Genomic DNA, 13333 nt, shown 5'->3' with positions numbered 1-13333 from the left:
CCTTCGCTTGCTGCAAACAAGTTACTACCGCCAAGTTGTTTGTTAAATGCAGCTGTTTTTACCTTTATAATCGGGCCACTGACTGGAATTCCTTTAGTGCGTTGTTGTATCAAACATCTATAAACAGCTACGTCCAGTTCTTCATTCTCACTCTTCCGCCTAACCTTCCGTTTTCCCAACTCACTATAGATTTGTGTTGAGTGTTGTCCAATAACATCTTTCTTTTTGATGTCATAAATAGTTGCTCGTCCAACATTGAACTCAGCAGCAACGGCCTTCTGCGAAGAACCTCGATTTAACTTATCTAAAATTTCGAGCTTTTGCTTTAGCGTAACGTGTTTCCTTTTAGAAGACGTGATTTCAAACTGTAAAGAACGGTACAGTTTCAAATACAGTATGTAAAGCATTGTTTAACTAAGCATTGTTGCGCACGATAATTCATTGTGCACGTGTTTTTGGATGTGCGCCTGATTACTGAGAGGCCGGAGTACTGAGGGCCGGATTAGCGAGTCTAGTGTACCACACCTCGTGAGTGAAGAGATAGTGGTACTCATCTAGCTACTAACGCAGAGAAGCAATGCGTATAACAGACAGGTGTCCTTAATTCAGCTGAGGTACTTAGCGTAATTAACCTGCAAGGACTGACAGTGACGCGACGCCGAACGTTGTCCAGGCAAGTGCCGCGGATTACGTAACGCGAAGGCGTGACATTGAGCGAAGTAGCGCTTGCGCGTAACCGCGCTGTCTGTCTATCTCCGCGCATGCGCGACGGCGCCCTGTGGCTCAGTTCGGGGACCGCCAGCCGAGTGGCCACAGCGAGCAGCCGGCCGGCGTCTGCTCTGCATAACAACCTCAGAGGTGGGTGATGACGTCACACCATTAGATGCTCCGCGCAGTTCGTGCGACTAGGTACGAATGACACAGGAAACACTCTATTTACCAACATTGTCACTTCGCAACCTGTCGATAATTTAAAACACCTCGGTTCACGCATTTTCGAGTGAGAGCTTTTCAGTAAAAATATCTGTCAGCTTATAAACTGCTAAATTTTATTTCTTTATTTGTTTGTTTAATCAGATGACGACCTCCAGGCCTTCTCTTACTTCAGGGCACGGTTTTTCACACCAAAATTTTTGGCAATAATATTATTTATTGTTAAATTCATAACGATAATAATATATCGTGAATGATGATAACGGAACCAAGATATTGCCCTGCAGCGGAAGTTTTTCGTGATTTATGTACCACACACGTACATACTACGCTCAAAAATACTTATCAGAGATTTGTCTGTTGTGTAATACTTTTCTGACTTTACGTGAAGTTTGTTATTTATACGAAAAAAAAAGTTCGTTAAATATAGAATTAACGTAGACCTCTGACCACATATCAGTTATCGCAACCTTTATTGCGTATTCAAATTCGTTGGCTTCGTCAATTTTCAACTAAATTGTCATCTTCCAACCTAACCTACACCACAATCAAAATATCGGGGCTGGAAGAGAGGGGGTTTGAGGTGACACTATCATGCTCCAACCTTCCCAGCTTTAGATACATTTAAGGCAGAAAAGATTTTAGCAATTACTGTGGCGATGTCGTAGTTAATTGTACTTTTAGTATCTCAACAGTGACTTAGAAGTCGCTAGGAGTAGCGATGGAGATGCAGTAAATGTACAGTAATAGTAACAATTAAACATAATGATATTGTGCGCACGAGAAAGGGTACAAAAGTAAATAGTTGACAACATGTTGATTGCAAGAGAAATGCAGATAATTTCGTCCTATTTCACTGTATTTAGTAAACATATGAAAAATCCTTTTTTCCAGTTTTTCGCTAATTTCTGTTGAAATGAAGACTGCTAAAGACTTTGGGATATTGGAGTTCAAATGTGTAAGAGGACTGTCAGATGCATTCGAGTGAAGTTGTGTACAAAGGTATTCCCATGTGGAAGCAGTATTATCATGTAGTAACTCGTGCAATACGAAGTGTTAACGGCGAAGTATTTAGTGCGATGACCGATGCTCACGAATTAATTAGGCTACGAGCAACAGTAAAAAAATAAATAAATAAATAAATAAATGTCGTTTGACGATAGCCTTCCGTCGGGTAGACCGTTCGCCTGGTGCAAGTCTTTCGATTTGACGCCACTTCGGCGACTTGCGCGTCGAACGAGGAAGTCATTCTCAGACACAACGTACTACATTAGTATATTGCGCTACATCTTAATTTTCGTTGGTTCTCCATTTCTTTTCAGATTTTTTAAACAAAATTTTCTCATTCTTGTGCTTTTTTTCCCCGCGCGCCAGTCTCTACTTTCTTTCTTTTTTCCTTATTAAGAGAACTGTTGAAATTTTGCGTTTCTGAGTTTAATTTAGTTGTGTATCGCGTTTCTTGCTATTCTCATTTGTCTTATCTCTGTACCTCCTCTGTCAGAAGGAGTCTTTCTTGCTGCTGTACACACGACTGAAAAAACCGTTTCGTGATTTTGCTGTTGTCTTTGAGATTCTCGAATTTCTTTCCCTGTGGTGTATGTGGATCCGGAAATGAGATCTATTCACATATTAGTCACATGGCTACCACGCCAGTAGTCTGGGGACGAGGATTGTGATACGTATTACGCCGGTATCTCTCAGATAAGTGTGCTTTGATAACATGCTGACGCAACACTGTTGAATGGGGCGATTGAGCAAATGCACGCAGATAACTATTGTATCTGACTCAGCACACAACACGTGAGGAAATTACCGTTTTCATACGACAAATGCAAAACCTATTAAGTGTTTTATTCTGCTGCATAGACTCATACACTAACACACAATTTCTTCCTCACTGTAAGAATGCCGGAGGCTGTAAATATGTGTGAATAATCCGTCAGATAAGACTGTTTGTCCTTCAATGATAGCATAGAAGCTAAGCGGCAAATTGGTTCAAAATGGTTCAAATGGCTCTGAGCACTATGGGACTCAACTGCTGTGGTCATCAGTCCCCTAGAACTTAGAACTACTTAAACCTAACTAACCTAAGGACATCACACACAGCCATGCCCGAGGCAGGATTCGAACCTGCGACCGTAGCAGTCGCACGGTTCCGGACTGCGCGCCTAGAACCGCGAGACCACCGCGGCCGGCCCGGCAAATTGGTATGTATATTCAGATTAACACGCGAATCGTTGTCGTGGCGGCTTATGAATGCACGACAGCCTATTAATAACGCCTGAAGTAGATTAGTAAACAGTCACACTAAACTGAAGTTCATCGAAAAGTTTTTCGTGGTCTCCATGTTTTGTAAGTAGAATTTTTATGAGTGGGTCGGCAGCTGATAAAGTATTTTTCCTGTAACCAACGGTTGTACATCTACGTTCTTAATTTTTCTTGAATTTATTTGTTCACCACAAGTTTCGGGGTCGCAGCCGCACAGACATGGGCGCCTTAGTTTGGGGACGACTGTAGCGTGCTTCCCGGCACGGCAGCGTTCACGGCACTCTTTCATTTTGCTAATTTGAGATTGTTCTTCGGTGCCACGTCATATTTATGTGAATATTTTAACTGCAATTTTCTACAGTTAAAAAGACCACCCATTTTAAATAATAGTGCTATGTGATGACAAAACTATTCCACCAGGTGTGCAAAATACGAGGGGCGTTCAATAAATAATACAACACACTTCTTTTCTCGGCCAATTTCAGTTGGAAAAATGCAGAATTTGTTGCGGGCCGTCGTGGAATATTCCTGCTCGAGCCCCTACAGTTAGTTTCATAAAGTTCCGATAGGTGGCAGAGCTATATGTAGCCTTCAAAATGGCGTCTGTAACGGAAGTGCGTTCCAAGCAGAGAGCTGTCATTGTGTTTCTTTTGGTGGGAAACAAGAGCTCCGCAGATATCCATAGCTGGCTGCAGAATGTATACGGAGACCTACTAGTAAACAAAAGCACGATGAATGTTGGGCGAGGCGTCTGTCGTCAACGCAACAAGGTCACACAAACCAGTCCGATCTTCCACGTGCCAGCCGGCCGCACATAACTGTGACTGATGCATTATTGGACTTCAGCGTGTTCGTCGCCACAAAAATGCAACGAATTTCTCAAGACAACGCAAGGCCTCTGTTCGGTCCAATGAAGGATGCAGTGCGCGAGATGCAGTACGTGGCTGATGGGGAAGTTATTGATGCAGCAAGGCATTCCCTCCGGCGTCGACCAGCACATAGATACCACACCACTGGCCATGAAAATTGCTACACCACGAAGATGACGTGCTACAGACGCGAAATTAAACCGACAGGAAGAAGATGCTGTGATATGCAAATGATTAGCTTTTCAGAGCATTCACACATTGGCACCGGTGGCGACATCTACAACGTGCTCACATGAGGAAAGTTTCCAACCGATTTCTCATACACAAACAGCAGTTGACCATCGTTGCCTGGTGAAACGTTGTTGTGATGCCTCATGTAAGGAGGAGATATGCGTACCATCACGTTTCCTACTTTGATAAAGGTCGGATTGTAGCCTATCCCGATTGCGTTTATCGTATCGCGACATTGCTGCTCGCATTGGTCGATATCCAATGACTGTTAGCAGAATATGGAATCGGTGGGTTCAGGAGGATAATACGGAACGCCGTGCTGGATCCCAACGGCCTCGTATCACTAGCAGTCGAGATGACAGGCATCTTATCCGCGTGGCTGTAACGGATCGTGCAGCCTCGTCTCGATCCCTGATTCAACAGATGGGGACGTTTGGAAGACAACAACCACCTGCACGAACAGTTCGACGACGTTTGCAGCAGCATGGACCATCAGCACGGAGACCATGGCTGCAGTTACCCTTGACGCTGCATCACATACAGGAGCGCCTGCGACTGTGTAGTCAACGACGAACCTGGGTGCACGAATGGCAAAACGTCATTTTTTAGGATCAATCCAGGTTCTGTTTACAGCATCATGATGGTCGCATCCGTGTTTGGCGACATCGCGGTGAACGCACGTTGGAAACGTGTATTCGTCATCGCCATACTGGTGTATCACCCGGCGTGATGGTATGGGGTGCCATTAGTTACACGTCTCGGTCACCTCTTGTTCGCATTGACGGCACTTTGAACAGTGGACGTTACATTTCAGATGTGTTACGACCCGTGGCTCTACCCTTCATTTGATCCCTGAGAAACTCTACATTTCAGCAAGAAAATGCACGACCGCATGTTGCAGGTCCTGTAATGGCCTTTCTGGATACAGAAAATGTTCGATTGCTGCTCTGGCCAGCACATTCTCCAGATCTCTCACCAATTGAAAATGTCTGGTCAATGGTGGGCGAGCAGCTGGCTCGTCACAATACGCCAGTCACTACTCTTGATGAACTGTGGTATCGTGTTGAAGCTGCATGGGCAGCTGTACCTGTACACGCCATCCAAGCTCTGTTTGACTCAATGCCCAGGCGTATTAAGGCCGTTATTACGGCCAGATGTGGTTGTTCTGGGAACTGATTTCTCAGAATCTATGCACCCAAATTACGTGAAACTGTAATCACATGTCAGTTCTAGTAAAATATATTTGTCCAATGAATACCCGTTTATCATCTGCATTTCTTCTTGGTGTAGCAATTTTAATGGCCAGTGGTGTACGTTGGCGTACATGGCCCTCCCATTAAGGTTGCGTAAGTACATCGCATTGAGTTGAGAATACGTTGCAAAAATGGGTTCTGTAGCCCAAAGAGAGGGGAATAATATAGTGCAATGCAATCCTGAATATAATCGAGTCGCTCTCAGAAACAAAGTGTTGCATTACTTGTTGAATGTTCGTAGCACACGAGACAGGGAAAATGCTCTAAAACCTCGAAAAGGCAGGCTCTGCCTCTTACCGAGTCAGTTTAACAAATTTTGGTTAGAAAATACTGACGCGACTTACTTACGTCTACATCTACATGGATACTCTGCAAATCTGGGAGAGGGTTCATCGAACCACCTTCACAAATATCTGTTATTGCAATTTCGTATAGCGCACGTAAAGAACGAACACCTATGTCTTTCCGTACGAGCTCTGATTTCCCTTATTTTATCGTGGTGATCGTTTTTCCCTATGTAGGTCGTTGTCAACAAAATATTTTCGCATTCGGAGGAGAAAGTTGGTGACTTGAATTTCGTGAGAAGATTCCGTCGCAACGAAAAACGTCTTTCTTTAAATGATGTCCAGCCCTAATCCTGTACCTTTTGAGTGACACACTCCCCCTTATTTCACGATAATACAAAACGTGCTGCCTTTCTTTGAACTTTTATCGATGTACTCCGTCAGTCCAATCTGATAGGGATCCCACACTGCGCAGCAGTATTCTAAAAGAGGACGGACAAGCATAGTGTAGGCAGTCTCCATAGTAGATATGTTACATTTTCTAAGTATCCTACCAATAAAACGCAGTCTTTAGTTAGCCTTCCCCACAACATCTTCTAAGTATTCCTTCCAATTTAAGTTGTTAGTAATTGTCATTCCTAGGTATTTAGTTGAATTTACAGCCTTTATATGTAACTAATTTACCGTGTAACCGTAGTTTAACGGATTCCTTTTAGCACTCATGTAGATGACCTCACATTTTTCATTATTTTGAGTTAACTGCCAATTTTCGCACCATTCAGATATCTTTTCTAAATCGTTTTGCAGTTTGTTTTGATCTCCTGATCACTTTATTAGTCGATAAACTATAGCGTCATCTGCAAACAACCGAAGACAGATGCTCAGATTGTCTCCCAAATCGTTTATATAGATAAGGAACAGCAAAGGGCCTATAACACTAAATTGGGGAACGCCAGAAATCACTTTACAGAAGAACTGAAAAACTGATAATAGATTAAGAAACCATTCTTTATCATGGTAATACAAGCACACACATAGTATAAGAAACAGCGGAGAAAAAACCTATAATTTATGCCTCATTGCCAATATATTCCAAGATTTATCGCCTAACTGCCTAAAAGCGTGGACAACGATTTCGATCACCTCAAAAAGCTTTTTGAGTCTTTCCCATATTTTTGAGGCGCCAACATAAGAATGGAAAAACTGTTTTCAGTGTTGGCTCGACCACATGCAAAAGTGTGTAAATTTTAAAGACGAATTTTTTGAGAAACAAAAAAAAAAGGAGTCAGCTGAAATTCTAATATATAACAACAGTTTTAACAGAAACGAGGGTACACTGCTAGTAAAGCGTGGTGGCGGGCTTTGGTTAGCGAAAGGAAGCGGACGGATGCTTGGAACTTGTAGGGTGGCGGGAGCGGCTGTTTCAAACGTGGCGCCGGCCCCACATGCCATATGACGTCACTCGGTCCCGCGGCGAACTGGAGCTGCAGTGAGCTCCGCAACTGACCTTCCGCGCAAGCGGCGTTTCGACACACTTTGATTGCTGTCAGAGGCTGTAATCGTGCCTCCATAAACAGAAAACAGTACCAGCCCCGGCAATCAGAGGTCTGTACTCCTGACAGCGATAGCGGAGGTAGCCATCGAAAGCTCCAGCATTTTAGTCGAAAAGATTTTATTCATACATGTCGCCGCCAACGACTCTGACGACAAATAAATAGAACTAATAAAACTATCTGCACCAAAAATGTTTTTTTTTTCCTTCGTTGTTTCTGTAATCTTTTAAATGGCGGATGTCCAAAAATGATAAGTAGACATACCACAGCAATTAGGATGGCAATAATAGCTATTAAAATTTTATAAATACATATTTTATTTCATGTATCATTTTAACACTGACTGTGATTATGGACGAATATGTAACTAATGAAAAAGGAGAGATAATGACGTGCAGCAGCGCCGCTATAGTCAAACCTTCTGTTGATGGATTGTTTACCGAGCAGGCAAAAGAGGACGTCCCTATCGTTGTACTGTAGTTTTGTTCAAGTTAGGTCATCGTATCTAAAAATGATTCAAATGGCGCTGAGCACTATGGGACTTAACTTCTAAGGTCATCAGCCCCTTGGAACTACTTAAACCTAACTATCCGAAGTACATCACACACATCCATGCTCGAGGCAGGATTCGAACCTGCGACCGTAGCAGTCGTGCGGTTCCAGACTGAAGCGCCTATAACCGCTCGGCCACTCCGGCCGGCCATCGTATCTAGTAACTGGTGCTATTTTGTTTTATTTCGTAGTTTTCCTGACGATTTTTCATTTAGTTGTCAAAGTTATAGTTAACATTTACGTAAAATGGTATGTATTCACCTGTCAAAAAATAGTTGTTGTGCAAATATGTTACAACTAAATTTCTTATTTACGATAGGTGTGTTTTATATACACTGTTTAACGTTATATTTGTTTCTATAATTTTATGAGGTCACTTGAAGACTAGCAGGGCACGAAACGAGTAATGAGAAATGAAAGAAACAGGTCTAAAAACAGCTTTATCATTTTACCTTCCATTAGGAATGCCCTAGTAAGACGGTCCCCTGTTGATCGAGCTTCTGTCACAGTTCGTTCAAGATCTTTACTGCAGTCTTGAATGAACTGTGACAGAAGCTCGAACAACAGGGGACCGACGTTCTAGGGCGTGTATTGAAACTCTGAAATAGTGCACTGATAATGGCTAGGCACTAGACGAAATCTAGATTTGCATTCATAAAACTTGAAAGGAAAGGACGACTGATTGCTGTGCTCCATCAATTTGAAAGCTAAAAACATCTATTACCTTTTTTCCGAAATCATCCAGCTTTTTTTTTTAAATTTCTTATAGTTTCTTTTGATAACAGTGGTCACACATCACTACCAAGACTTTCAGTTACATTTACAAAATTTTAAATAATTACAATCTTTTTGTAATACGTGATACTTCTCGGCTGAGTTCCGAAGGATTAACCCCCGTGGATTTCTTTGCGACCTGACTGTCTGTAGAAAAGATTTCAGCCAGGAAAAGGTAGGCATTCACTGGTGTACCGTAGCTGTCGCGAACCACAAATCTGACACTTCGTTAGTCCACAGGTAGAACCGCAATGCCTCGAGCCTTTTGCTACAGCTTTGACATAAAAGCAAAAAACCGCGACAGGGTCCGGTCAAGCTTCACTGCTCTCTGGAGTTGCAACGCCTGTTCATTTTATTGATGTTCCCGCCAGATACGAACTCATCTGTAGCTGGCCAGCTCACAAACTCCCATAATTGCCACAAGATGGCAGTCCAAATGCCAATTAAATATTGAATGCTTAACTCCGTCTTCAGGCCACGAGTGGCCTACCGGGACCATCCGACCGCCGTGTCATCCTCTGTGGAGGATGCGGATAGGAAGGGCGTGGGGTCAGCACACCGTTCTCCCGGTCGGTAAGATGGTATTCTTGACCGAAGCCGCTACTATTCGGTCGAGTAGCTCCTCAATTGGCATCACGAGGCTGAATGCACCCCGAAAAATGGCAACAGCGCAAGGCGACCTGGATGGTCACCCATCCAAGTGCCGACCACGCCCGACAGCGCTTAACTTCGGTGATCTCACGGGAACCGGTGTATCCACTGCGGCAAGGCCGTTGCCTATTGAATGCTTAACAGCATATATAGTTCACATTCATCACTACTAAATTATAAATTACATACACAAACATTTCTCAGAAACCGGTCTCTCTAACAGCGGCAACAATATCAGAATGCCTGCGGTAATTCTTGAGATTAGCCTTCTCATACGGACAGAAAATATAGCGTCGAGCTTTTAGTAATATGTATAAATGTTTTGTTACAATATCTATTTAGCACTGGCTAGTACAGACATATCAGTGATTACATATACTTACATATAAATATACATATTTACAGATAGAAACTTCGTAGTGCTTGTGCTTCAAAAACTGAATATCCAGTCCTTAAATCCAGCGCACAGCATCTGGAGTTGCCAGCGGGTAGTTACCACTGTGACAGGCTCGAATTTTGCAGTCACTGAAAATGTGATGAAAATCTGGTGTGGAGCTTCACAGTCAGAGTCGGGATTAGAGAGCGTTTCCACTTGTGGAGAGCATCTCTACATCGGCCATGGCCCGTTCTGACTCTGTTCAGAGCAGTCCAGGTCTTGCGTGGTACGTGGGATCTACTTGGAAGTCTTATCAGCTGTAAAGATTTGACTGCTTCCCATCGACCTTCCCATTCGTCAAGAGGTTTAAAATCCTTCCATGCATGTCAGCAGCATCACACAGGATTGGTTGCGCAATTTTAGCCTTTTGAGATTCAGAAGTGGCAAGTCACTATGCGCGGGTAGACCAGGACTAGCGAGTGAGGCGGTGCTGAACTCTCATTCGGGAGGATGACACTTCAAACCCGCATCCGGTCGTCCTTATTTAGGTTTCCCGTGATTTCCCTAAATCGCTTCAGGCAAATGCCGAAATAGTTTCGTTGAAAGGTCACGGCTGATTTCATTCCCCATTCTTCCCTAATCCAAGCTTGTGCTCCGTCTCTAATGACCTTGTTGTCGACGGGACATGTTAAACACTAATCTCCTCCTCCCTCCACCCCTGCCCCCTCCTCCTCCTAGACTAGGATTCTTGGAGATCTTGCGGAATTCCCTCATTAGGGCATAGATATGCGTAGATCAGGAGGCATTATACCAGACAGCATAAAAAGACAACGAACTGGAGTACATCTGACTGCGCCAGATGTTACGTGAATCGTAGTATTCAGGCTGCTGTCACCACGTCTTGTACGATGACTGTTCATCCAAACAGATGCACAGTACTCAGCACTTGAATACCCCGAACCCAAGGCTGAACACCACAGGTTGGTTGCTGAAGATCCTCATGTAGTTCCTAATACCTTATGGAGAATGTTGTTTCGAGTCCTCAGTTTTTGAGCCAGGTTCAGAAAGTGCTGCTTGAAGAATAGTGTACAGTACAAGATGAAACGAAGATATTTTGTGTTCGAATTATGTCAAAGAATTCTGTGAATGAAACAACTACTTTTCTAGCACCAGTCATTGATTTGTTATGTCCACAACGCTTTTCAAAGGTTTAAACCTCCATCATCAGATGGATTTACACGTTTTAGTACGACATATTTGTGGGTTTTTTTTTTTTTTAAGTTATGCTGTAACGTGTGCCACTGTCTAGTGTAGGTTCAAAACAGTATTTCAGAACACGGTTTTGAGGAGGTTTTTTGACCAAAAACTAAATGTATATCTAATGGTGAAAATAAACAACCAAAACAGAATAGGACTGGTAACAGTAAACTTTTTATTTCATTCGCAATAACAGTCATCGTAAGGCCTATCCTAAACTTCTGCATTTGAAGAATTTTGCCTCTGAAACTACACAAATCAAAAAAGATTTTGCATCACCTCTGTTCCGAGAGTTCCGGAACCTGTACAGAAAATTGGAATAGAGGTCAACGTAAACATCATTTCCGCCCTTTTTATTGCTCATGAAAATCACACATTGCTTGTTGTACCACCATACAGCGATACCTTCAGAGGTGGTGGTCCACATTGCTGTACACACTGGTACCTCTAATACCCAGTAGCACGTCCTCTTGCACTGACGCATGCCTGTATTCGTCGTGGCATACTATCCACATCAGGCACTTTTGGTCCAAATTGTCCCACACCTCAACGGCGATTCGGTGTAGATCCCTTAGAGGTTGGTGGCTCACATCGTCCATAAACAGTCCTTTTCAATCTATCGCAGGCATGTCCGATAGGGTTCATGTTTGGAGAACTTCCTGCCATAGTCGAGCTATGTCGTTTTCCTGGAGGAAGTGATTCACAAGATGTGCTCGATCGGGGCGCGAATTGTCGTCCATGAAGACGAATGCCTCACCAATATGCTGCCGATATGGTTGCACTATCGGTCGGAGGATGGCATTCTTGTATCGTACAGCCTTTACGGCGCCTTCCATGACCACCAGTGGCGTACGTCGGCCCCACATAATGCTACCCCAAAACAGCAGGGAACTTCCAACTTGCTGCACTCGCTGGACAGTGCGTCTAAGGGGTTCAACCTGACCAGGTTGCCTCCAAACACGTCTCCGACGATTGTTTGGTTGAAGGCATGTGCGACACTCATCGGTGAAGAGAACGTGATGCCAATCCTGAGTGGTCCATTCGGCATGTTGTTGGACCAATCTGTACCACGCTGCATGGTGTCGTGGTTGCAAAGATGGACCTCGCCATGGACGTCGGGAATGAAGTTGCGCATCATGCAGCGTATTGCGCACAGTTTGAGTCATAACACGACGTCCTGTGGCTGCACGAAAAGCATTATTCAACATGGTGGCGTTGCTGTCAGGTTCCTCCGAGCCATAATACATAGGCAGTGGTCATCCACTGTAGTAGTAGCCCTTGGGCGGTCTGAGCGAGGCATGTGATCGACAGTTCCTGTCTCTGTCTCCTCCATGTCCAAACAACATCGCTTTGGTTCGAGACGCCTGGTACAAAGTAACAATGCGGACGCGAGCGAACCGCGGTATTGACGGTCTAGGCATGGTTGAACTCCAGACAACACGAGCTGTATACCGCCTTCCTGGTGGAATGACTGGAAATGATGGCTGTCGGACCGTCTCGGTCTTCTAATAGGCGCTGCTTATGCATGGTTGCTTACATCTTAGCACGGGTTTACAGGTAGTGACATCTCTGAACAGTCAAAGGGACTGTGTCTGTGATACAATATCCACAGTCAACGTCTATCTTCAGGAGTTCTGGGAACCGGGGTGATGCAATGTGTACATTCAGATTCACATTCGCCAAATGATTATTTAAATGGAAACAAGACACCTCTGTTGTACTCAAACTGGATTGAAATTACAATATAGTAATATATTATTATATTTCCTGACAACAACAAATGATGCAGTTTATTATATAAAACATTTAGATGTCTGTGAATTACATGCGCTATACTTTGTATTATATTTAATATTGTGCTTAAAAAGCCATACGGTAAATAAAATAAATAAATTATTATTTTAAAATCTTAGACAACAGTGACTCATTAAAACTGAGGGTGACGAGAAGTTACTTAAACGCATGGGCGGTGGTGGTGAGAAAGGGGGGGGGGGGGGGGGGAGTCGTGAACAAAGTGTGGCGCCGCGCCGCATGAGTAGCTTGTAGCTTGTTAGTTCTATACACCACCCGCACCCGGCATTAGGCGATCAGCTGTTTTGTCGCTGGCCATAGCTGCCAACTTCATACTGTTCGAACTACTACTTTGATTTTCATAGTCACGCAGACGCATGCTGCAGCGATGCGAGGGAGACTCTTTCAGCGGCCTGAGTGCGTGGTGTATGACCTACATCAGCGGCGGGGAACGCGGCACAGCTTACGGCTGGTTGGCTGAGTCTTTCAAGGACGCGCTACGTCGGAAGCTCCGACGCAGGTTGGCAGTCAGCCAGAGCGC

General features: G+C 43.9%; 1 protein-coding gene and 1 pseudogene across 1 annotated transcript in view; one reads left to right on the top strand and one right to left on the bottom strand.

The window, feature by feature from the left end:
• Nucleotides 1–798: 798 nt before the first annotated feature.
• The window catches only part of LOC126262299 (uncharacterized oxidoreductase YjmC-like), a 285251-nt gene continuing 272716 nt past the window's right edge, over nucleotides 799–13333 (top strand). The window contains exon 1 of the mRNA XM_049958838.1: nucleotides 799–858. The gene's annotated coding sequence lies outside the window, so the exon portion shown is untranslated. The remainder of the gene's footprint in view (nucleotides 859–13333) is intronic.
• Nucleotides 9378–9495, bottom strand: LOC126263841 (5S ribosomal RNA; annotated as a pseudogene).

The sequence above is a fragment of the Schistocerca nitens genome, chromosome 6, assembly GCF_023898315.1.
Source record: "Schistocerca nitens isolate TAMUIC-IGC-003100 chromosome 6, iqSchNite1.1, whole genome shotgun sequence".
In the NCBI taxonomy this organism is placed as follows: domain Eukaryota; kingdom Metazoa; phylum Arthropoda; class Insecta; order Orthoptera; family Acrididae; genus Schistocerca; species Schistocerca nitens.
The sequence above is the reverse complement of the archived record's forward strand: the minus strand, read 5'-3'. Positions and strand labels throughout refer to the sequence as shown.